The sequence below is a fragment of the Balaenoptera physalus genome (assembly GCF_965194825.1).
Source record: "Balaenoptera physalus genome assembly, chromosome: 2".
Taxonomy (NCBI): domain Eukaryota; kingdom Metazoa; phylum Chordata; class Mammalia; order Artiodactyla; family Balaenopteridae; genus Balaenoptera; species Balaenoptera physalus.
The window spans coordinates 133,743,907-133,771,026 of record NC_138883.1 but is presented as its reverse complement, the minus strand read 5'-3'; the positions used below and the strand labels follow the sequence as shown (position 1 = coordinate 133,771,026).

Genomic DNA, 27,120 nt, shown 5'->3' with positions numbered 1-27,120 from the left:
GATGTTTTTAAGTGCTTTCCCTCTGTGATCATACAACATGCTTGTTTGAGGAAAAATTTTAAATGAGCCTTTAAGTCTTCAGGGATGCACAGTGTGGCCTGAAAACTGTTCCACATTTCTGTCCTCCCCACATCATGAATTTCTGTCTCTACATAGTGGTCTGGTAGAGGAGGTGTGACCATTAATCAAAATAGGCCTTTATTTCTTTATTTTTCAAACTCCTAATATTTCCATAATTTAAAAATTCCATGACCCTCTGTTTCCCCAGGTTCTTCTCTGCTCATGCTTAAGATTCCAGGTTCACCCAATGATGAAGTTTCCATCATCAGTGTTATTTTTCTTGTTCATTAAAATAAACAAAGAGTAAAGGTTCACTGTTCAAAAGGGGAAGTTGAGGTAAATCCTAATATTCAAAGAAATTTGGGGAGAACAACCAAAAATAATAAAAGTCTTATCCACTTCCTCCCATCCTAAATCTCTAAGAAAATAGGATTACTCAAAGGTCCAGTGATTCCCATCTGAGATCATCCTTCTTTCCATTAGGAAGGAGGAAATGAGGTTACATGGCTTGTACAGGAAAATGACCAAGAGTGGGGTACAGGGTGGGGACAGCAGTAAAGCAATACCTTTTGCAGAAATAATAAATAGCCCTGCTGTGTGGTATAAAAAATAATTCATTCTTGAAGAAAATCTCTCTTTTGTTCTTCTAAGTGGCATCTGATCCATGTAAGAGAACGCCTTAATCTAAACAAGTTTATTGAGCGTGGCACTAATTGTTGGCCTTCGTGTTTTCAACAACTTATATGAAACTTGTGGCTTTATGTGTTTGGTTCTTATTGACCCCTGAATTCAGCTAAATTTCTACCCAAAAAGATGAAGAACAAAAATAGAATGCAGTCTGTAAAACAGTGAACATTCATCTTTTTGCTGTAGAGAAGCCATTTCTTTTAAGATTTTGTAGTGCATTTTATATAAATACTCATGGTGTAGCGTGGTAATCTTGGGCTCTGGATCAGCGAATTTCTCCCTAAGCCTGATTCAAACCCTCAATTGCACTGGTCACTCTTATTTTTTTAAACGATGAACAATTGTCTTCAGCTACTTCAAGTTAGTTACTTAAACTGTGCAATAACATTTCCATAGAAGGAATTCATAAATAAGATCCTATAGCATTCTGTTCTCTAGAATGATATAACAGCCATTTTACTGTTTGGAGTCAGATAGATTCCCAAAATAAATTCAGTGGGAAGGGGAGGGTTGGGGAGAAGCAGTTATCAGTGTACAAATGCATTTGTAGGACATTACGATTAAAATTGATATAATGCCTCCATAGATCTCCTTGGCACCTGTTGAATTGTTGTACTTACCCATTAGTACTCCATTTAATACCAGAAGGCAGTTAATAAATTCTTCCTTCCTGTGCAGGAAATTGACTAAAAGACACAAAATTAGCTTTTAAATTTTAAAGAATTAAGATCTGGACTGCTGATTCTCTTCCTTTATTCAGCTACCTTGACAATGAGCTCTGAACCCTGCTCTTTGTACAGCTAGAACCCGTTAGATCCTCAGATCTCAGAGTTTGCTTCTAAAAGATGTAATATCTGTCCTCTCTCAAATCTGCCCTGCAGCAGTTCTCAGGAAAAATCCAGCCTTGGATGACTGTCTAGGCCTCAGGCCCCAGAGGCCAGAGAGGTCAGGCTTTTGTGTTGAGATGTTTCCTGGACTTTTTTACATTCTTTGTCTGATAAAAGATAGTGATGGCTCTGCACCATCCACAATCCACCCCCAACTGTAGGCACAAAGGCGCACCTTCCAAAAGGGACATCTTTATGGCTTCCATGGAGATTTTATATGGTTATCCTGAATTTAAGAAACCAAAAAGCAAATTGTGCAAAGAATATAATGCAAGGGTTTTAGTTCTTTGCAGCAAAGTCCCAATGTGAGAACCATGCATGTGCTGAAGCATAAAAGTCGAGCCTCTCGGTTGATAAAACTCTTAGGTAGAACAACTTACGTAACTTTTTAATAATAAGATCCACATAAATCTCTTGAATTGGTATGATAGACACTAACAGGAAAAACTGCTAGTATCTAGACGGGCAAGGTTAGGATGGCAGTGGGTTTTCATTGTTTAACAGTTTGTGTATTCATTTGTTTGTGATGTCTGTTTAGTTCACAAAAAAGAAATATTTATTATTCTTTTTTTTTTAATTTAAGTATACTTGATTTACAATGTTGTGTTAGTTTCAAGTATACAGCAAAGTGATTCAGTTATATATTACATATATAAATATATATATATATATATATATATTCTTTTCCATTATAGATTATTACAAGATATTGAGTATAGTTCCCTGTGCTATACAGTAGGTCCTTGTTGGTTATCTATTTTATATATAGTAGTGTGTATATCTGTTAATCCCAAACTCCTAATTTATTCCTCCTCCCCCTTTCCACCTTGGTAACCATAAGTTTGTTTTCTATGTCTATGAGTCTATTTCTGTTTTGTAAATAAGTTCGTGTCATTTTTTTTTAGATTTCACATATAAGTAATATCATATGATACCTGTCTAAGAAATATTTATTATTCTTGTATATATTCATAGGAAGTTCTGAATTATTTGTCTCCACCAACCCATCCTTCCTCAAAACTTTCATAAAGAATGCCTCTGATTAGAAAAATCCAACAGAATAAATCATTGTTTTTTCTCCAACATCAGGGGGTCTCATCATCCTCCCTAGGGTTCTGCAATGGTAGTAGAGTCTACAAAAAAATCCTGCAACTACCTAAGAACAAGAGTATTTGTATCTCCCAAACAAGAATTCCCTGTTATCATCTGAGACACCCATAAATTGTGGAAGAACCACAGAAAAGAAGGGCAGGTGTTTTCTTCAAGTCCTCCTCAAGGCAGCCTTCGCCCATCTGTTTGAGTATTTGAGTATGTGGCTTTTGAAAAAATAAATTCTCTATATAGAGAATAGATGTAGGATGGGGGTAAAAAAATGAATAAAAATTTTAAAAAGTCTTTTCATTTCAGTTCCAGCCATTTCTACCGTACACTATTTGAAATGTCTTTTAGTGAAATTGTTTTTTATTTTCTTTTGGGACTCTTTCCCTGGAAATTACTGATTGCTACCTACACCACCCTTAAGATATTTCCTTTGACATCATGGGGGTGCATATATAAGAAAATTAAATTTCTCTTTAGTAGTAATGACACGTTTTTCAAATATTTGAGAATAATCCATTACTGTTAATTGTCCTAAAATCCTTGCCTCATTGCATTAAACAATGCTCCAGCATGCAGCCATTCTTTGTATCTTATTCTTTTGGTTTGGTTTTTGAATTCCATTTCTCCAAATTGACTTTTTTATAAGGTAATGGGAAATGCTGTTTTCTAAAGCCAGAACCACTTATCAACCTTCCAGTAAGCATAAACTTATAAGAATGTTTTTGAAGTTTTGCAGAGGCTTACCAAGGTGCCCATGCTATTAGGTAGCATTTTCCAGGTAATTATTGCTGAGCAAGAGAGACATTGGTAGGGTAAAACGAGCTCTTCAAGAATGGGCTCCAGAGGATGGTGCAAACTTTCTGCAGCTCCCACAAATACTTTCTATTTGCCATTAACAGTAGTGCTCAGTAGACTTTCTATCTGATTACTTAAGGTAAACTGAGTGTCAGGGACTGAACCATCACCTTGAACTGAGACCAACTAGAACCGGGGAGTCATCAGATGCTACATATTTTGCCACCTAAAGAAAATTCTGGTCTAGTAATAAAGTGCTTTTGAGCAAGAGCCTAGATGTTTCTGGGGGTACGCTCACAAGTGCTCATATGCCTCCATCACCAGAGTTTCCAAGGTGCCACAACTCTTTGACCTGGACTGAGCTCAGCTATTCAGCCACTCAAAAAACACATTGCGTTCCTACATCGTTCTAGGTACTGTATTAAATAATGCACCTACGGTGCTTAACAAAATTGGTATACTTATTCCACCAATAGATAATCAAAGAGTATCAACTGTATGCCTAGCACTAATATAAGGGGATATAAGAAAATCAAAAGGATTCCTCTGCCTTTGTGGATTTTCATCTGGTTGAAGAAAAAGATATTCATATTGAAAACTTATGAAATACAGGACAGCATTCTTTTCTCCATTCTACAGAATTTTACTTCCTTCCCATAAGTTAAACAAAAATTGTATTCAATTTCTATGAAACTAAATGCTTCTGGGACAATGAAGATAATGAAAGTATCCACGATCCAGAGCAATTTTCAGAACATTCTCATTTCCATGAACCCTGCCCTTCCTTGAGTGGCTGAGAGAGCAGAAAGCCTGCTATTACTCTGGCTATTTTGAGTTTTCCTAAATATTAAGCCTAAGCTATAAGTCAACATCTTCATAACCAATGATAGTATTTTAATTCTTTTTAAAAGCAGCGTTTTTGTGAATTGAACATGTTTTGGAGAAGCCATTGAAACTCAGATTAAGTTTAGTTTCTGGCTCAGAAGGAAGTCATCTCAAACACAATGGGTTCTGTTCCACCTGCATGAGCATTGGCTTGACATTGAAACAGGGGCAAGATTTGTGTGTTTCTGAAATGTTTTATTTTGCCCTTTGATTTATTTTGTCCTTAGATTTTATCCTATTTCTGAGTTCATCTTTGGCTAGTGTTCACTGTCTCCTCAGAACCTGTCTCTTCATCTGTGCCTCTCACAAGAGGAAGTTATATTCTGTTTAATTCTGTCGCATTTGGAAGCTGCATTATGTCTTGATCTACGATCAAAAGCTGGGACATCCGATTGGCCAGGGCCTCTTTTATTCCAAGCTTATTGGACAAGACTATTTTACCTGGTCCCTGTTTTCCTGAACACAGAAGGCAAGAACACTGGCATGTTTTTCTGGCCGTCATGTCCATAGATGGGATTTCTTGCTCTCCTGTGTTTAACCTCTGAAGCACTGCCCAAACTCTACCCTGAGACTTGAGACACACTTGAATCCAGAAAATATTGATTTCATCACCGCCATGTTGTTGAAATCATAAAACGACATAATCAGAGTGCAGAAAACCAAGTTTTATAAACACCCTAATGTATGGCACATGACTAAGTGATAAAGCTTGACACATTTACCAAACAAAGTGAAAATCTTCATTTGTCTTCAGAAAGAGAAGTGCTCCCATGTGTTCAGACATCTGTACAGTCAACATGTGGCAATTGTTGTGCAAAAAATAGGATCACTGTAACTGCTGTTGTAAATTATGGCCTCATTGATTAGTATCTTACTTCCCCCTCAAACTCTCCACTTCATCACAAATAAGGAGACACACACACTCAAGGCCTTTAAAGAGATTCTCCACAAACCGGTCTAAATTTAAATTTAGATTTACTCCCAGCAGGCTCTCCTACACCATTACACAGTCTCTGTTTTTTGCTTAAGGATATCTTGAGTATTTCTCACACACCGTTAATGTATGTTTACTTAAGCACTAAAATTAAATACACATAATGAAGCCATCTGTGGCAAACAGAATTAATAAGTGGAATACCATATTGCTGTGAAGATGTGTATTCAACAAGCATGGGATGCACACCGTTCTCTCTGGAACTTGGCACTCCTCACATGTTAAAATTTTTTGAATGGGTCCCAAGTGATTTTGCTGTCTGGGGATTGCATACGGAGGCTGAAAACCTCCCCAAGAAGCTCATCTTATAATACGTTTCCAGTTTCCAGTTCCTCTTACAAGACTTTCAGTGGTGAAACTGTCATGTGATACGTACACATTATGATGTTTGGGAAATTGATCAAATGAGGATGAGAAAATGCCAATTGTTACTTGCTCTGAAAACGATTCTTCTTAGATTTCCATTCTGTTTTCCTTCCACATTAACCAGACCTAATTGAGGGTTGATTATTTTTCAAGATATCTGTGAGGGGACATTCCCAAACTGCCCCACTACATCTATCTGAATTGCTTGGAAAAGTAAAGAAATAAAGTAGAAAGCAATCATCCATGAGCTGCACCTGACTTCTATATAAATATACGAAGGATTGATTATTTATGCCATTTCTGTCAAGACTGTGTTTGTCTTTATTTCACAAGCAAATTTCATATAATGCTGGAGATGCTGCAAAGCCTGGCTGAGGTAGAGAAATGAATTTTAGCCTTTGCAGCTGTTGTAGGGGGAAGTTAAACTGAAGTTCATATTCATTTCCTTCATGCTGCCCCTAGAAAAAAGAGGGCACCAGCTGATATGTGTGCAGTCGTGCATCTGGCCTTAGAAAACGAGGCTGGCTCTGCTGAAGGGGGTACATCATACAGACAGGCTCTGGATAAACAAACTTGGGCTTAACCAGAGCTTTCTTCCTGCTTGCACAGCATGGTTGTCCTAGCAGCGTGGCTCCACCAGAGGGTTTGGTTGGATGATCACTAGGATTACTTGCTATTTTCATGCAAATTTCATCACCAAGCCATCCTTTGGTATATCAATGAATTCTGTAAATAACACACAAAGGGGAAATCTTGGACCAACCAGTTTGGCCAGAACTTGGCATACCCATTTTTCCCATCTCAAAGGAGGTAATTTGAGTTTCAGCGTTTCCTTCGGAAGAGGCTTCAAGTTGCATTTTTCATATCGACCCTCCTTCAGACACCTGAATAAACCCTCAATCTTCCAGTTCCTTTGCTTTCTCCACTCCAGAGAAGAATTCCCACGGACACACCAAATGAAAGGTGAGCCTGCTCTGAGAACTGCCCTCTTCTCCTCCCACTGTTGAAGCTTCTGCCCAGTTGGGATGGTTCCTGACAAAATTTCCCAAGTTCTGGTTATTGATGGGGCCTTCACTATAGGAAATAATCTAAGTAGTTTTATTTCTAGAGATATTGACTTATGTGAAGAATTTAACATCTTCACACTTGTTACCTATTACTAGAAAATGGAAAGACAAAGAGTAGGGAACAGACCCTTGATGGGCACTCACCCTGTGCTGCACTGAGGCAGGTGCTTATACAGACATCCCTCTTTAATCCCTCAGCACCCCTTGGGGAGGATGTGAAATTTACAGATGATGAAACTAATGCTCAGAGACAGCCAGTGGGAGACTCTGAACTCGAATCTTACGTTTGTCTAAATTCAAGGCTCTTGTCTTTCCTTCAAACTGCCTGTTATTGTTTTTAGTGATTTTTTAAAAAATAGCCCTGCCTATAGCTCATCATTGAAGAATCTTACTAGCACAGTTGAAGGCTAATTATGTGGAAAATGGGCTGTGATATGACAAAATTCTCTAATGCCAGAAGTGATGCTGGCAATCAGAATACTGGGTGAAAGATCAGACTAGCTGGCAGAGAGGTATATAAGTTGATCCATAGCTGTCCTTTTCCATGACCTGCCTCATGTCCAATGATTTCAATGTTATAAACTATATAAAGGGCTAATATCAGTGCTTGGCACCCAGAAGATAATTAGTTCCCTGTAGTTAGGTTCCCAGATGTAGCACAGGACATCCAATTAAATTTGAATTTCAGGTAAAGAAATGAATGCCTTGTTAGTATAAGTATGTCCCACACGATACTTGGGATATACTTGTATTAAAATGTCTTTTTTTTTAATCCAAAATTCAAATTTAATTGGGCATCCAGTATTTTACCAGTAACGTTACCTGGGTGAGATGAATATTAAAGTCATTAAGTGTTGGATGGTAATCATACTCCATCGAGAGAAAGGCAGCTTCCTCTGTATAATACATGGAACAGTACCTACTTCATAAGGAACCAGGCAGGCTATAGGTGATTGTATATGTAAAGCACCTAGTATATGGTGGGGGGTTAGCACAAAAATGGAAATGATTAGTTCCCATTTGTTTACTGAGTTTGAAAGTCTAAGCCTCCCTAGAACTGTCCCTAATTTGATATCCATAGGGAAGGGAAAGGAGAGCCAGCTGCTACTCAAAGTTGTCTCTGGCATACTCTATAAACCTTTGTAGCAGCTCAAACCACAGCTCTTAAAAACAGAAAGCATGTGTACACTGTGGTAGGCACTGTTTTAAACAGTGATATGTATGGAATCATTTAATCCTCTCAACAGCCCTATAAAGTTACCACCCTCTGTTTGATAAACTGGGAAGCTGAGGCACAAAATGGCTAAGTGACTGGCTCACTATACAGAACCCAGGCAGTCTGGGTCCAGGGCACAAGCTCTGGGTTCTTCCTCTGGGTCGGACTGTCTGTGGGGTTCCATGGTGGTCTGGCATTTGCTGCTTCCACAGCACCTGAAGATAACGGTTACAAAAAGGATGGTCAAGAAGGTACTATTTTAGAACTGACCAAAGACGATAAAGACTAAAGCTTCCTTGTACAGCCCTCTGGAGTGGTTGCCAGGGGATCTATTTTCTGGTTGAGGAACTGAATATAGGTTGTGCCAGGGAAAGTTATCTGTAGACCTGGAAGGTTATGGGTGATGATGGATACTGTGACACCAGCAGTGCTTTGCAGCACCTCCCACCCAAACATCTGTGCTCAAGTTGCTTCTTCCTCTTCTGAGAACATCCTCAGGCGTGGAGAATGTTTCCAGGTGGGCGCTGGCTCAATAAGCCAGAGCTGTGCCAAAGGCTGCACTGTGAAGGAACAGTTGCCATCTGCATGCCAATGATCAGCTGCTTAACTGAGCAGTAGGGGTCTAAAGGGCCTCCTTGAACCCAAATTGATTTCAGTGAGGCCTCTTCTTTACACTATTAGAAAATAATGTTTATTTAAAAACACCATTAAACTACCTAAACTGCAAGAACATCAAATCAATATACAGAGAATAGTTGACGGAGTTCAGAGGCACCATCCTGTGTAAAATACCTTGGATTCGTTTCCCAGGCAAAGCTTTAGCCTTGCTGCAAGGGAGGAGGGTGACACTCGGTGCTTCCCCTGCAGCAAGACTCAAGGCCAATGAGGAAGAATGGGAGTAAGGATACAGAAAGGGACTACCTCATGACACTTCAACATAATTTATGTTTCCTAATGAAAAGATTCCAAGGTTTTGAGGTGGAGAAACTAAATTTGAGAAACAATTTTGTGTGAGCTACTAGGCAAGAGTATCTCGAGCTCATTGCTGTTTGACACTTACAGAGAACCCATGAGGAATGCTTACAGAATGCATGGCTTATCCAGCTCTCCCCAAGCTCTAAATTGTATCTGTCCGTAGGTCAACCCAAATCAAGGAAGGCTTGGTAGGCAAGTCACACTATCTTTCTCTCCTCCCCAAAAGAATTTCTGTTAACCATAGCCTACACTAGGAATCTTGGAGGAAATAGCCCAGCATTGCTCTTGCAAGTGGAAGTTGCTGGGAGGTTGCCTTGAACATTCTTCACTCCAGTGCACAGTGTCCCATTTATGAGACCCCCTCCAGGAGGAAATGCAGGTCTGAAATTTGTGCCAGTACTAGTTGTAAATCTCCAAAGCACTGATAATTATTCATTTTGTGGATTCTATTAACTATAGATCTGAAAATATGTATCCTTTTACTTTGGCTTCTAGAAAACCAAAATCCAATTCTTGAATCTGCCCAGAGTATAAATAAGGGCATCAGGGCCAATCTTGTTATTGGTATCACTTTGTCACTGTATATTTTATCTCTTTGATTTTAATTCATTTACTCTATTATTTTAAGTACCCTTCACTCCAGTCAAAATGCTATGTGGGAGAAGACATTAAGGGAAGGAAGGAAGAAAGGAAAGCAGGAAAGAAGGATGGAAGGAAGGAGGGAGGAAAGAAGGAACGAAGGAGGAGAGAGAACAGGCAGTGGTAACTTCAGATGATAATGGGTGTGAGAGTATAGTGTAAATTGTAGATTGCTATATAAATATGATGAATTTACACTACAGTGAGTCTCCTACATACAAACCTTCAAGCTGTGAGCTTTCACACATGCAAAGGTGCATCTGGTTCCAGCAAGGAACCAGCACCTGTGCCATCAACTTCAGGCATGAGTGAAATTGCAGCTTGCCCTCTGTCTCCTATTGCTGACGATCCTTCAGCTCTACCATCTCCCACCTCCTCTCCCACCTCTGGTCAGTAACTCTTCTTGCCTGTTCACTCGATGCCAGCCCCAGTATGCCAGCTGTTGTACTGTACTACTGTACTTTTCAAGGTACTGTACTGTAAGACTAAACATGTTTTATTTTTTGTGTTTGTTTGTTTTTTATGTATTATTTGTGTGAAAAGTGTTATAAACCTATTTTGTGTTTGTTTGCTTTTTGTGTATTATTTGTGCGAAAAGTATTATAAACCAATTACAGTACGGTACCATATAGCCAATGGTATTAGTTGGGTACCTAGGCTAACTTTGTTGGTCTTGCAAAGTGGACTTACGAACTTGCTCTCAGAATGGAACTTGTTCGTATGTAGGGGACTTACTCTATTAGTATTAGTAGTGCTATCTATTGATAGCATTATTACTATTTCTATCAGTAGTAGTATTGCTTTTTATTTTGAAGGTGAAGAATGGTGGGAGGAGGAAGGAAGAGATGGTCATTAAGCCAGACCTGAGTCCAGCTGCTCTAGCCAGATAAACAGGTGTTAAAAGGGTGATTGTATAACTGAGGAAGGGGGGCCAAGAGGGTCACCTGCTCAGGTCCCACAGCTAACACTGGGGTGTTGCCTCCAGGTCTGCTGCTTCCATGTGTGTGTTCTTTCCAGCACCTTGTGGGCAAAGAGGTCCAAGTCCAGCTTTTTTGTTTATTTGTTTGTTTCGCATACCTCTCCCATCGCAGAAAAGATTCAAAAGTGTGGCCCGTGATACTTATTTCACATGTAAAGCTCTGGAAAGAATTTTCTTTCTCCCAGGAGGCTTCCTTTGATCCACTCAGGCCCCTTCCTTGTTCTTCCCAAATCACTGCACACATCACACTGTGTTCTTACCTCTATGTCCACCATACAGGAGTGTCCTGAGGACAGTGGCCATGGCTACCTTCTCCAGCACTGTATCTGTGGCACCTTAGCAGAGTCCCTGGTTGATGACTGGAGCTATAGATAAATGTTGACTACGTAAATGAACAGTAAATGGAGAATCTGAAGCTGCTGGGGCTGTGAATTTCACAATGTCTTCTCTTTACCACCTTCTCTTCTACTGCAGGTGAAGGGAAATCTTCCTTCTTCTCATGACTAGGCTTGCTCACTGACAAAGTGTTATATCCTCTGCCTCCTTAAACATCTTGCTACTTTCCTGACAGCATTTTCAAACTCTCACCCCTTATCCTGGGTCCCCTATTGGTAACTTCACACATTCTTGGTTGACTTGTGTCCAGTGGTCCCTCACTCATACTGATCATCCAAACTACCTGGAGAAATATTGAAATTTGAGCCTCACCTGAGATTGCTAGATTTCCAGGATTGGGCCCAGATAGGTATTAGTTAAAAAACAAAAACAAAAACAAAACAAATAAATGAATGAAACCACACACAATCCCCCTCCCTCCTGAAACAACCTCCCCTGGTGACATAGACTCAGTACTCAAGAACAGTAACCCACTCCAGTTAAAGGTATTTATGTTACCCTTAGAAAAATATCTCTCATGCTGTTCTTCCCTGCCAGGTTGGAATTGTGAAGACACCATTTTTCCCTCTTTCATAAATTATGGGTTTTTCATCTCTGATGCCACCCTGTTCTCTTGAAGTCAAAGACAAAGGTATGTAAAAAGAATGCTCTCTCAACTCCAAATCATGAAGAATAGGAAAGCGGTAAAATAGGAGATGAGGCAAAGCAGAATTGCTCATATGGATATTCCATTTGCTCCTTTCATTTCCCAAGAATCTCTTCATGTCCAGTTGGGACCACTAGAATTTGGTCAATAAGCTGAGTAAAAATAACCAGTGTAACTTCTAGTTAGATGTTTTTAAGTGAGTGTGTGAGTTCTTCATGCTCTTTCCTTCCCTCCTACAGAGACCTAGAAAGATGTGTGTTCTAGAAGCTAGACCTACCAAATGTAAGTGGCATCAGTCTCTGAGTCAAGGACTCTGAGAAAGCAAGAAATCATCTTCTATATGATAAGCTATGGAAATTTGGAGTTTATTACCATGGGTAGCCTTTCCTATTCTGATCAATATAGGAATTGGTACCGAAAGTGAGGTTCTATCATCACATAAACTAAGCGTAGGTGACATTAGTTTAGCAATGGGGCAGTGAGGTGTGGAAACGAGTATCATAGGTTAGAGATAGGAAGATGTTCATTATGCAAAGGGAAAATATATGGGAAAACTGCCACTTTGGTTCATTTGGAAGATGGACTCCATGTATTGCACTAAGAGAAGAAGTTGGAAAACAGAATGCTTAGCTGTTGTTAACAGAATTTGGCAAGATATTAAAAGAATTAGATGAGCTCTAGAAAGAATTTTCCAGTTTGCAGGCAGCAATGAAAAGAAACAGGTTGTTTGCAGATATTCCAAAACTTGTGAGGTTGGAAAATAGGATGGCTTCTGGAGATAGAATTAACAAGACTTCAAGGGACAAATGCCAAGTAAACCTTTCAGCTGATTAAAGACTGCCAAGGCAAAGGTCAGATTAAGGGCATGAAATCTTTATTGGAACCCTCTCAGTGCATTAAAGAACCTCAGGGCAAAGATTGTATCAGAGTTGTGGCTTCTTCAGTGAAATTCAAAAGTCACCAAGTAGCAACCATAGTGTTGAAAGAGAAAGGTCTGGGAGAGCAACAGATAAGCAAGCAAAGAAATAAAGTCTTGAGGACATTTTGGAGAAATTTTTGGGTGTGGTTTGGACATATACAATTTACAGAAAACCATGAAGACACGCTATGTATCTTGGCAGATCAGAAGCTCAGCAGTGAAGAGATAAGCTAGGTGAAAACATAGCCCTGACCTTCAGACTTGGAAGTTTCTCAAACATGGAAATAGAACAGTAATAATTGGTAGTATTTATTATGGACTTATTTATTATGGTCTTACTAAGTGCTAGGGCCTGTTCTAAATGTATTTATCCTTGTGAGGTAAGCATGATTGTTCTCATTTTATGGGTGGACAAAATGAAGGCTTAGGGAAGCTGATTTTCTAAGGATCACTTTACTACTAAGCAGCAGACCTGGGAGTCTAACCCTTGTTAAAAAGAATCAGCCCTGGACACTTGCCAAAGGTGGCAAGGCAGATTTTATTTATACTGCTGCAATAGGGGAGGGAGAATCCAGCATAAACTGAGCTCGAGTTCAACTAACACAAAGGTGACTGACATTTTTAAAGAGACAACAGAGAGGGAACATAAAAGGATTATGGGGAGGTGAAAAGGAGGAAATAAGTGAGGGATTTAGTGGAAAATTACAGAAGTGGAGTAAGTAGAGAAATACTGAAGAAGAGTTGGCAAAGTGGGTTGGGACAATGTACATTTTGTCTTTTGGTAACATAGCGTTTTCTGGAGCAAAGATGCAGCATGGTCAAATCTTAGCTCAGTGTTTGAGCAAGTCCTTTGGGCCACCTGGAAGTTCATCGTTTACACCCTAGCCTGGCTGACTTCAAATATCTTGATTTCCATCCTGATTCTATACTATGGACAAATGGATAATTGTCAAACAATTAGAAACTGATCATATGCTACATTAAGGTAATAGTGAAGTGTATGAGGGTGTCAGATGGGTAAGCATGGAAGTGGAATCTAAAAAGATGCACAGGGAATGTCAAATGGTTTAATATGTGGTATGAGATCAGTTTGGGATGGTAGACAGAAACCAGGACACAAAGGCAGTTGAAAGTCAAGCCAGGGCATTTGGGTTTTCTCCTGAAGTTCATGGGAGCTGTTGGTGAAGGTGGGAATAATGGGAGCACGTTTGCATTTTGAAAGATCACTTTATCATGGAGAGATATTAGGTATTATTCAACCTTAGGTCTTGATTAAGACCTTGGCTTCCGCACAGACTGACTGCGATCTCCAATGAATCATTTAACTACACACACAATTAATTTACCTTGAAAAGAAGGTGATCATTCCTATGGTAAATGACACTGTTGGTTCCTCCAGTTTTCATCGTACCTCTTCCCCACCAGTAGCAGCCATCAGTAGGGTGGGATTGACTAAGGTTCAGCCTCATTCAAGTCTCAATTAGCCCAAGACAGTCAGCCTAATCTTGTCCATTTGCCACCATGATGGATTCAGGAATGGGATATTGATCCAATCTGAATGAAGCCAGGTCATTGAATGAAAATGGAACAAGAATTCCTCTCTTTTAGTGGATATACTGTGAATAGATGCGGATTCTGAAACTTCACGGTCACTTTTCCACCATTAGGGGAGCTGACCTATGGGCAAGGCCAACAGGCAGAGGGGGGAGAGTACGGAGATTCACCAAGAAATGGAGATGAGCCTGTAATCAAACCTCTCCCTCCTGTATCTGGGGACTTTCTAGTTGCACATTCTGCTTCCTGTTTAAACTAGGTTGATTTGGATTTTTCTCACTTGCAGCCTAGATCATCAAACATTATATGCTTACCCATAGAGTTGATGTAGGCATGGGAGGTTACCTATTAAAGGAAATAGGAAGAACTCAATACATGAGTTTTGCCCTCAAATTATATTATATCTCCATTGTGTCTCTGGGAAGTAGATCTCTCTTGTGATTCTTCCCATCAAAAGTACCATTGTCTTCTCTGCCAAAACTTGCCTGATATATGTGCCATGTCCATCAGCCAATATTAGGTCACCATGTTGATCTGTCTAAAAATACCCTCCCAAAGTCAAAGTGCAACTGACCAGAGGCCATGAAGAACCAAACCTCCACTGCTTTTGGAATCTTAGATAATTGTACAGGTGAATGAGGCGAGGGGGATTCTGCCAGGAGAATCGGAGCCCACCTCAGGTGACTTTCCCGTGAATTCCACGTGTCCTCTTCAAGCTGAAAAGTAATTACTCTTTTAGCTCCATTCATCAGCCTGATTAATCAATTCAAAAAGAAAGCGAAATTGATTGTTATTTGTCCCTTTGTCTCAAATCGAGAGATTGACTCTCCTTTTACTCCTCAAGCCACCCATCACGTGAGAAAGGAAGCTGGAATCAAAACACTTGGAATCTCCTGATTCTAACCTTGATCCTGGGACCACCAGGCGAGGCTGCCTCTCCCTGAAAGAGCTATTTTAGTCAGGGAAGGCCAAGCCTCAAAAAGTTGCTAGTTCTGTTTTTTTATGAAGTTCCCAAAATTGTGGATGCTTATCTGAATGCTATCTGAACTATTCATGTCTCTGGGGAGAGCATAATTGGACTGGAAATTTCCTAAAAACAAACTTTCTTGTAACTGTTTTAGGCTGGGCAGCTTTGGGTCAGGGAAGAAATATCCCTTCTATATCCCTCTGTCCTGATTTCTGCACCTCTGCTGAGGATGTGAATTAAGACAGTAGGAGTAAGTTCTTGGTTAAGAATGACAGGGTAGTCTGAAGTCCCCCAGCACACCCCAAAAGTTTGTTGCCACATCCCACCAAGATCTGGATGTTTTCCTATCATTTTAAACAGATCCTTTGGGCACCTCTCCAGGTGACCTCATTAGTGGAAAATTAAATAAAAGCATCCTTTTATTTTTCCCCATAGAAAGTAATGATATATATATATTTTTTAATAAATTTATTTATTTATTTACTTTTGGCTGTGTTGGGTCTTTGTTTCTGTGCGAGGGCTCTCTCTAGTTGTGGCAAGCGGGGGCCACTCTTCATTGCGGTGCGCGGGCCTCTCACTATCGCGGCCTCTCTTGTTGTGGAGCACAGGCTCCAGATGCTCAGGCTCAGTAGTTGTGGCTCACGGGCCCAGTTGCTCTGCGGCATGTGGGATCTTCCCAGACCAGGGCTCGAACCCGTGTCCCCTGCATTGGCAGGCAGATTCTCAACCACTGTGCCACCAGGGAAGCCCAGTAATGATATTTTAATAATACTATGCCATTACTTTCTTAGGACAACAACCAGAAAGAAGATAGCAAGGGACATCAGGCCTGGAAAACTGCCCAGAATATAGCATGAGGTGGCTGGAGACAGAAGAGCCATAGAAAGAGAAGGCAAAGAAATACATCGAACGTAAAGAAAGGAGAAAATGAACAGCTCTGTGTATTTCACACTGTGAAGTCATTATTTCTTAATATTCGAAGCTTGATGAATGATTGGTGTTTGACTATTATGAACACAGGCCTAAGATACACTCACTGTATTTTTTTCTTTGTTTTATTGGGGTTTAACCACAGAGAGAGAGAAGTGGCTCCTTAGGCTGTCATTCTTCTTTTAAAATGTAGAGGTCAATTTTCCTTTTATACAAGGTTTATTGATTACTTTCCAAACAAATATAATTCAGAGAAAATTGAGTCAGCCTTGTTTCGCTAATAGTTGGTATTTTCTTTGAGGCTGTGGCATATAGCTGCAAAGCATGCAGAGGTAGGAATTTTCACATTATTGTATGTGACTGTTGAGTGAAGTCTGGTGGGATTGTGGGTGATTTGTGACAAGCTAAGGAATTCCTTTGGCTGCCTGCTGTAAGCATGAAGCACATTACTTAAAAACTACCTAGATCATTGATATATTGTCATCGTGTGCTCTTAAGAGGGCCCCTTTCCCCTTAACATACAATTTTTTGTATGGCCTTTAGCTTTTTTGTTTCAGATCTTACTCTTTGATGTTATGTTGCTTTTATCAAGATAAAGGGCCATTTAAAATAGTTATCCATTTATTAATTTGCTTATAGATGACTTTTTTGTTTTTCATTATTTTCTAATTGATTTCAGTAAAGGTTTATTTAACTTTAATAATGGAAGTAATAAATATATAACTATCGTAAATGAATCTTTTTTCCCCTAGCTTATGGCTGAAGCCTTCTCCTAAAAATTAGCTCACACTGATTCAGTTCTTCTCTGAACCTTTACAGCACTTAATTTTGTGCTCTTCCTTTTGCCCATTTTATACTGGGGCTGCCAGTCAGTCTCCAGGTATGGCCCCCAATGGACCCTGCTTCCCAGGATCCGTGACCTTGTGTAGTCTCCTCCCTCGTCAGATCAAGGCTGGGCCTGTGACTGGTGTTAGCCAGTAGACTGCTGTGCTACTCATTCTGAGTCTAAAGTGGATAAGGCCAGTACTTGGCACTCTAGGGAGACTTTAGCCACCATCTAAAAACCACTACCGTTTGGGGATTGTCCCTCGTGCGGCAATTGCTACATCTGGAAATACTGAACTTTCATTTCCTTACTTTTTGTCTGGAAGTCAGAGACCTTTACAGTCTGTTTATTTTGTACCTTAGCACATAGCTGAATGCTACCCACATGATACATTGTCAATTAATAAGGTCAAATGAATGAATGAATGAATGAATGAGCAGATAGATGATCTGGTACTACTAGAAAGAAAAATCAACCACAGATTGACAAGATGTTTTATCTGAAATATCTGAGCACATAATTCAAGTTTTAATTTTATTTAGTCGCTGTGGACCCAATCCAATGAGGAAGATGTATCTTTTTCCTATCGACTTCATTACTTATCAGTAATGTTCCTATCAATCTGAACTCTTGCGACTTGAACTGTGATGAAGGATATGAAGCCTCAACATCACCGGGGAACTTATGAAAAGTGCAGCCTCTCAGGTCCCATCCCAGAACTCCTGAATCAGAATCTGCATTTTAATAAGAGCCCAGGTGGCCATGTGTACATGTTATAGTCTCGGAGAAGTGTGGTTCTAAACCACATGCCTTTCTTTGTTCTCTGTAAGCATACCAAATGAACATGCTGAGTAAATGCTTAAAAATATATGATAATAAATAGGATTCTTTGCAGAAGATCTTATTTGTGATTGACTGTGTTTCACAAACAAGTGCATTCTGATGTCAACAACGTTCCCATTCTCTAAAGACTCCCAGACTCAGCCTCGGTGTCACCCAGCTGTGACAGCCTGAGTGATTTCAAACACCGCTGATTGACATCTTAAACGTTGCCTGGAAATGCCGCGCTCTGCAAAATCCTTCATCACAAGAATACATCTGCCTGAGAGTCGGCTGTCCAAACGGTGGGGCACTTCCTCCAGAAGGCAAAACACCACGCTTTCATCTCTTCAAAGCACACCCACGTTTTTGGTACCCAGAGAAGTTTCCCCGCCTCTTCCCAGCGACTTGAGTGCCCCTTCCAGGGGAGCAGCGGCGGTTAGCTCTGAGCCCTACTCTAAGAACAGCCCTGGTGGAAGCATTATGCAGATAATAAACCTCAGCGCTACCAAACAGTTGCCATCTATCCTGGGATCGTGTTGTGTGAATGGCTGACAGGAAAAACCCAGGAGGATCGGGTTACAGGAAAGGGCTGCCATTTATTTATTTATTTTCCTCCCTGTGTAACTAATTCCAAAAACAGACCCCTGTTTGGGAGCAGGAGTACCAGAGAACAAGAGGAATTCTGCAAAATTCTAATTGGGGAACAGTTGACTTAATTGGTGTCCATTTGGTAGACAATGGGGAAGCCTCCCCAGCTGGGCTGGGAAAGGCCCTGGGGGAATATAGCCTTGCAAGAAGTCCCAACGCTCTGGGGAGCGATTGTTTCCTGAACTGAGACCTGGAAACCAGAGCTTAGATTAACTCTACAACTGTCAAGCTCCATTAGGGGCAATCAGAGGAGACAGAGCATGGGTTAAACACAGGAAACGGAGCTGACAATAGAGGCATATGTCTCCAAGAGCTGGGAAGGGAGACAGGCATATAGATGTCTAATAACCAACATAAACATTTTTCTTTCAGGTTCAGATGTAGCACTGATGGGTCAAAGATATTCCTCGGTATGGGGTGTTAAATGTCAAATATTAGGAACCTAAGTGGTTCAGTTGCACGTGCTTATTTGGTGCAGTCTGATGGTGTTGAAGACATTTGCTGAGCATCTCAAGCCTACAGAGAATTTGAGTGGTTGTTGAAAACCAGGAGCTGAGGGCTGGCAGGGCCAGGACCCAGGGGTACCAGGGTCCATTTTCTGCCGTGCCGTTAACCAGCCGTCTGCCATTGGACCACCTTTCTGAATATGCTAGGTCCCTGTTAAGTCATTTTTAAAATAGAGGGCTATTATTGATCATTTCTGAGGACCCTTTTAGCATTGCATTAGCTTATATCTTACTTGAGTTCAGTGAACAGCATCTTTTCCTCCTTGAGTGTGGGTGTATGAGTGTGTAATAAGAGTGTCCAAGGTGGAATATGGTATACCAAATATTTGTAATATAGCACAGAAGCTTGTGTATTGGAATTTTGTAACATTTTAAAATATGAATGATGAGGATCAGGACATGCTCCCTCAAAATATGGCACTTGGGCATATTGAATATTTTAAACTGAAGTAGTTTGAGAAATCAGCAGAAGGATGAAGTCACTTTGACCTTCCCCTGGCTCTTCTCCCCTGAAACAGGTCATAAAATCCTCAGGTGAGTCAAGTGAGAGGTGCCCTCCTTATATGGAGGAAAGGAACAGCTTTATCTTGGAAGAAAAAGGGACACCAAGAAGACTCTGAATGGACAGATCTTGCTAAGTTTCTGCCAGTTTCCTACACTTGCCTCATACTCTGACCTATAGTAATTTTCCACAACTGTCCACTCTCCATGAAACCTAGCATATAAATACTCAAGTTTAACCTTTTCTTCAAGTCTTCATCTCCTTATGAAGGCTCTCGTGTCTCATAAAACTTGTATTACATAAATTTGTATCTCTTTTCCTGTTAATCTGTCTTGATCAGTTTAATTTTTGGACCTAGCCAGGGACCCTAAGAGAGTCTAGGAAAATTTCTTCCTCTCTTACCTTACAAATAATTATAATATATCACAAAATACTACCACAAAATATATCACGACAATATATAATATTTTCCAATAATATTTAAAACATCCTAGGAGTTAAACTCACATGCTATGCTAGTTTAAAGAGAGCATCTATAAAACAATTAGGCCAAACTTTAAAACCACCCTCAAGTGAATGACTCTCTTTTTACAAAAGTGGCACTTTTAGGAACTTTTTACACAAAGGTTTCATCTCCTTTAAAGATAGGGATTCCCAACTTCCTCTTTTTACTAGTATTCCCTAATTGGCTGTGGGCAAGAGCTGTGTGAAATTCTTGTTGTGTGGCCAGGGTTCCATGTGAACAGAAAGCCAGGGCAGATAAATGCACATTAGTTTAAGTTGGGTGTCTTGGTTCACAAGAGAATGTGTGTACTTTTTGACTGATATTTACAGTTTCCAGGAATGAATTCCAGAGTGAGTAAGTGGTCTTACAGGTGAAAGCAAGAACGCAGAGGCCCAATCATCCCAGAAGACGACGGCACAAACGTTGACCACAATGAACTACTGCAGCCTGGGGCAGTGTAGAATGCAAGGTAAGGTTATCTAACGTGTCGTTTTTCCAGAATTGTCCAGAATTTGAAAATGAACAAATTAAACATCCTCCCTCCTCCTCTAGAAGAATAGCACACGTGACAGGAAGTCATTCTGCTCTTCTAAAGTAGGCGTTCTGCAGGCATCTGAAATACCAGCCAAAACAAGGAAAGAATTCTCTTCCTTTTGTTCATGGGCATTTCCTGAATGCTGGAAATGAAGGCGACAGCTTTAGACTAAAAAACAACATGAGTCTGCAACAACCTTGACCTTTAAAATGGAAGGTTGGCAAAATCCATTTTGATCTGAGTTCACCTGTCTGCCTTCCCTCCTCTTCTGAAATGTCAATCTTACAGAAGAATTTGGTTTTGTGATATATGAGAAATCTTTATAGGTAAAACGAGTATGTAAATGCAACCCATTTCCCTCTCCTGTTAGATTGTTTGACCAGCAAGGGAAAGCTGTGAGTCTTGGGTTTTTGTGTGTGCGTGTGTTTTTCTTCTTTTACTTTGCAAGTTTAACTTTGAATTAAGGAAAGTACTTTCACTTTCCCAGAGAGGAGTAATTAATTCAAAAGGGGCTTTTCTTATTCGGGTCAAGATATTTTTAAAACAGGTGAGCTGTTACTGCTGCTGATAGAATATTAAGAAAAATGAAAAAAAAAAAACCCTTTGTGATTGAAAATGGATTAAACTGAAAAATAAAAGCAACAGTAGTAAAAATACAGCATAATTTGGCCTAATTAAATCTCAATTATGCAACGAAATCATCTGGTTTTTTTTGTTTTTTTCTCTCCTAACATTTGTAGTAAAGGTTGTCCTCTTATTCTCTCCAGGTCAAGTGCTTTTTAAGTTCATCTTGTGTTTTTGTTTTTGCATTCTGAGTGTACTATTCTGCCTTACCCATCTCCTCCAATAGCTACTTCTTTTGTTTATCTTTAATTCCCCCTGTTTCTTCATACCTGTAGTGCACCTTTATGTTTGTTCTTTGCATCTCTTACACCAGGCCCACTCAGCCCCAGGGCTTGTCATTTTTATGATACATGGTCATATTTTTCGTAGCGTCCTACAAAGAAGGTCTTGGAGTAATTTTAAAACAGGTATTTCCATTGGCAAGCTGGGTTGGAAAAAAAATTCTTTATTGACTCATCTTGTATAATATAATCTAATAATAAGACCTGTTCTCAGAGGAAATATTCAATAGATATTTAGTGTTAAAGCAGATTTTAGGCAGAGTGCTCAAACACATTAAATATAACAGAACTGTCCACTTAGCTTCTATTTACCACTCAAAAAGGAAGGATGTGATAATATTTTTCTCCCTATGCTAACATTCCACAAGTCTATGAGCCTATGATTTGCACTCTCTTTAGACATACTTTTAGACAATAATTAAATAGGCCCTCATTTACAGAGCTCTTTGCAGTTTTTCAGGTAATTAAATGCAGAATAACAACCCAGCTTACTTAGAGCAAATGAATAAGAGCAGCCTCCTTCCCAGGCCAATAAATTCTTTCATCAACTATCATTTTCTGAGAGCTTACATTATAAAAAACACTGCACGTGCAGGCTTTCCGCCAACCATGCAACTGTATGAACTGGTATCTTAGTTATCTCCATGGAACTGGGCGGGGCAGGGGCTGTGGGTAATAACAATGAAAGCATGAGGTTATAGTTACATGCTTGATGAATAGCAAGGCTTGGATAGGATCCATGCAGTTTGGTTCCATTAGTATATGCTCTTAACCTCCCTATACCATCAAAAATCTTAGATCTTCATCTTCTATTAACTTCCAATTATGATTATTTTATACTGGAAAAAGTACTTGGAACTACAGGGGAAGAAGTTGACAGGAAGTTGCATTTACTGAATATACACCACAAACTTGACACCGTGCTCAGCGCTCTATATGCTTGTTTCATTTGTCCACAAAATAAGTTATATTATATGTATTTTACAAGCAAGGGAACCGAGGTTTAGAAAGCTGAAGAATGTCCCACAGAGGGAAATAGTATTCATACAATGGTAGCCACTGAAGAATTACTTATGATTCTAAAATATTAGAAACAAATCTTAATATTCATCCCTAGGAGACTGTTAAATCAATTAAGATACATTCATACAATGAACTACTGCAGCAATTCAAAAGAATGAGGCAGTATTACAAATGGAGAATTTCTAAGATTTCTTATGTGAAGAAAGCAAGGAGTTAAAAAAAACTTGCATAAATGCTTATATATTTATGTCTTCTCTTGGAAGACTATACCAAAAAGTGATAATAATGGCTGGCTCCAATGACAAGAGAGACTTATGTTTTACCATGAACTCTGTTAAAAAATTCACATCTTTATCATATGCGTATATTATCTTTTCAACAATATAGTGTTTTAAAAAAGAAACTTTGTCTAGCTTTGAAAATTGTCTCTGCTTTGACCCTATCCTAACTTGTTCCCTACCAGAAAATATATTTTAGGAAGGAAGTTACAAGACCATACATTTCTTAAACTGAAAATCAGTTATATTTCATTGTGATAAAGCATACATAACCTAAAATTTACCACTTTAACACTTTTAAGTGTACAGTTCAATGGCATTATGTCCATTCGCATGTTGTGCAACCATCACCACCATCCATCTCCAGAAATGCTTCACCTGCTCTAACTGAAACTCTACCCATTAAATAGTAACTTCCCCTTCCCCATCCTTCCAGCTCCTGGAAATTACCACTCTACTTTCTATCTCTATGAATTTAACTCTTCTAGGGACCTCATATGTGTGGAATCATACAATATTTGTCTTTTTGTATCTGGTTTATTTCACTTAGCATAATGTCATCAAAGTTCATCCATGCTGTAGTATGTATCAGCATGCATTCCTTTTTCAGGGATGAATAATATTCCATTGTATGTGCATACCACATCCAATGCATTAGTGAATATTTGGGTTGAAAATTAATTTTGCCATAGAGAATCATTTTTGATTAACCATGTTGATAGGAGACTCCCTTTAAAAAATTTTGAAGGTGGTGATAGCCAGATGCCATCGATATGTTGCACTGGTGAGGCTCCCTCCCAGCCACGTCTACAACATATATTAGCACCTGTGGGTGAATACTCTGGAAATATATTTTTTAACTGATTTACAATTAAAAACATGACCAAATTAAGAAATTCTTCCTCTGTATGAACATTACCTACAATATTTTTAAAATATTTGGTTAATATTGCTTAACACAAAATACAGAATACAGTTGAAGCAGTGCCTTAAATTAACAATACAAGTATCTTCAAGGGCCTTGTAAGCAGAAGTATATTAACTGAGAGATACTTAAGTATTCATCTTAATAACATAACAGAGTTTTTTTACATGAAAAAGCTGAGCTTCCAGGATAAACACATTTTTGTTACATTGTGGTTTAAAATTGCCAAAATTTAGTTAGTGCTTTTTATAAATGTACTGTGTACATAAAAATTATACCATTAATTTAAAATGAAGCCCCTTTTGGAAACTTAGTTTCATCATTATCATAATTATTGTTGTGATTATACATATTTTACCTGGAGTAATCCTGACACGTCTAACATACTTGGGTCATAAATCTTTAAAGAGAGTCTTGAAATTAAAAAAATATATATTTGGAGACTGAATAACTAAGTTACAGAGCAGTTGGAAGTCACAAAGTATCTAACTTTGGGCCAGACATTGTTTTGGAAATGATACAAATGAGGAATTCTTTGATTCTCCTGTTTCTCCGTCAAATTCTGTTACTCATTTCAGGTCTGCATTTATCACTCCTTGTTTTAATAATTAATTCTATTATATAGACATGTGGTTCCATACATCTAGTTTCTTGAATAGGATCTCTATTGGGTAATTTTATATTTTAAATTACTGCACATGTTGAATGGAATCAACTTTTTTTTTTTTTTTTTGCATTTTTTAAAGAAACTTTTTATTTTGGAATAAATTTAGATTTACAGTAAAGTTGTAAAGATAGTTCAGAGTGTCACCGAACACAACTTTAAGTGGAACCTTGGTATGGCAGCTCTTGAATCAGAGAAACTGGCATTGAAAATACAACTCTAATACTTATCAGCTTGTCCTTGAGACAGTTACATAGAAAATTTTAAATGAGTCCATAAAGAATTCTTGTGAGAATTAAATGCGAAGAAGCACCTGGCATGTGTAGGATGGTGAAATCAAGAACATAGTAGGCGTTCACCATATATTGGTTCTCTTTACTCCTTTTATGGTGCTATTGTGTCATTTTACGGTGGATTCCCATAAAGAGTTACTTTTATTAAGATATAAGACATTTAAGAATCGACAAGCACTCTTTATGTCACCAAATTCAGTTCTTTGCCATGAAAGTTCTTAAACTTTTCTACATTGATTTATAACCTTTGAGGGAAAAAAGCATTTCTTAATTCTCCATGGTTTCTGATCACTTAGGCTTTCCTGGACTGGAGTAACACAGCATGCCACATGTGTTCCTAACAAATTACATTCGGACACTTTCCGACACCTTCATTATTTTAACTCAGGTAATAATTAGTCACTGTCAGAGGAAGGACTTAGGTTGTGCAAATCAGAATAAATTTACCTTGCCGTAGCAGCAGTCACAAATGAAGCAATAAATTAGAAATAGCAAATTGTTACAGACTTAAGAGATCACAAATCAAAATCGTTCCCTGAAATCCAGGAAAAGGTAGAGGACTGCCAAGATTTCTTTGAGAGCTTAATTTTTCCAGATAACTTTTGAGTCAAATCAGTTTGTGACAAATCCCAGAGACGATGCAGACACTGATCACAAAGATGACTTTCTGGGAATTCACTCCTGTAATATAAGCTATTTCATAATGCTTCTTATTTAAAAAGAAGTATTTTTTTCTTCTTATGATATTTGGGAGCTTCTAAATCTTTTTGTACACATTCACACACACAAACACACACATGCAGAGAAAATTAACAATGCTTCTGAAAAGTCCCTTTGAGTATACAAAGCCTTTCCTTGTATACTAGTAGTCAGAATGGTAAAATTTGAGCTCATGAGAGAGTCCTGGATTTAGCTGAACATCTATTCCCAGAGGTGGGTGATTAAGTGAACTGATGTCACCGAGGGGTGATGTTTCTAGGAGAATGTCATGACCACCCTGCACTTAGCCTCATCTTATTTTTGGTTTATTTTTATCCAGGATCAGAAAGATGATATAGAAGGCATGCTCATCAAATTTTCTTACACAAACCCAGAAAGGATCTTGGGCACACTGAATGAAAGAATGTGAATGGGTGTGAATGTTGAACCAAAATATACAGTCATGTCAGTGGGACAAATGTACAGTCTTGCACTTTTATCCAAAGAAACAAAAGGCCTGAAATTATTGGATGAGAAAATTATGGCTTAATCAAAGCCTCTCTGAAAAAGATTGATGGCTTCAATTGTGAAATAGAGCCATAGGTGTCAGCTATATGATGTGATACCCAGTAAGCTAATACAATGCTGCTTTGGTTATAGAAATAGAGGTACTGTATATAAGGAGGGATCATCCTACTCAAAAGGTCAGGTAAACAGTCAGAGTGCTGTGTTTATTTATTGTGCTACATCCTAAGAAACACATAGAAACACTAAGACAAAACACTAACGGTGAGAAAATACCAGTCCATCCCATATGAAGAACACAGGTAGGTATCACTCAGAGAAGAGAATCTCCAGGTCAGGGTGGATATTACTGAAAACTGTCTTCCATTACTGACAGAATCACCATGTAGAGGAAAGAATAAATGTGTTCACTTTGGAACAAAGATAAAGAATAGACTTTGGTCCCAAAGGATGGAACTCAAACCCATGGGTATATTTCTGGTTAGAATGGCCACTGGATGATGAGCATCTAATTTTTCCCTATTCCGGCTGCCCCCCAACATTATCAGTAAAATTATCAAAGTTTTGTTAACTAGGGAAAAGCCTTTATCATCCATGCAAGAAGAGACTGACATGACAGAAGTTTTGAGTGATCTGCTCTATGTGACACATATAAAAACAGACTGAAGGAAGACTTTGAGAGTCATGATTCTCCTTCCTGTGAGAGCAGCACAGCATCATAATAAGTAGAGAAGCTCTGACAGAATCCACTAACATTTATAAACTGTAGGAGGTGGGCCAATAGGGCTGCCAGCAGGTTGTGTCCACCCAGGAATCCCTTTCAACACTGATGCTGTAGCAAGAGGCTCTAGATGTCATTCTGTTACTACAGAAGGAGAACAGGTGAGATTCACGGCCTGCACTTAGTTATGGTTTATGACTCCCTCCAGGTGCTATGGGAAGCAGTACAAGGGAGAAAGCCCTCAAATCCACATTGTGTAGTTGGTATAGAGAGTAGGTTTATAAGAAAGATAGATGTGATTTTGCTACCCAGATGCCATTTTACCAAGAAGAAATTCTAGGATTTCCCAGAGTTCTGGCTTTCGACACATTCCTTCCAGACTTCTGGACCAGGGAGCAGGTAATATAAAGTAACATCAACCTGCCAAGTGGTCTACAGTCTGGGGACAATCTTAGTTGAAAATGGCTGGACATTATAAAATGAAAGACATGTTTGAAGACAAAATAATTGAATTGTAAAGCTGGGTGAGACCTTGGACATCTATTCTTATGTTTTTAAATGGTTTTCCTTGGAACACCACTGCAATAAATATTCTGCACAAACATGTTCCCCATAAAGTTTGGGAGCTGCCTGACTCCAGAGCTTCCCTTTGAGATTCAAAAGCACATTCTCACACAAAA

At 39.0% G+C, this 27,120-nt stretch overlaps 1 long non-coding RNA gene across 1 annotated transcript; it reads left to right on the top strand.

Moving 5' to 3' along the window:
* On the top strand, nt 1–27,120 carry LOC309655597. The gene is made up of 2 exons (XR_014260905.1): nt 1–24,238; nt 24,344–27,120. It is a non-coding gene; the product is annotated as an uncharacterized lncRNA (long non-coding RNA).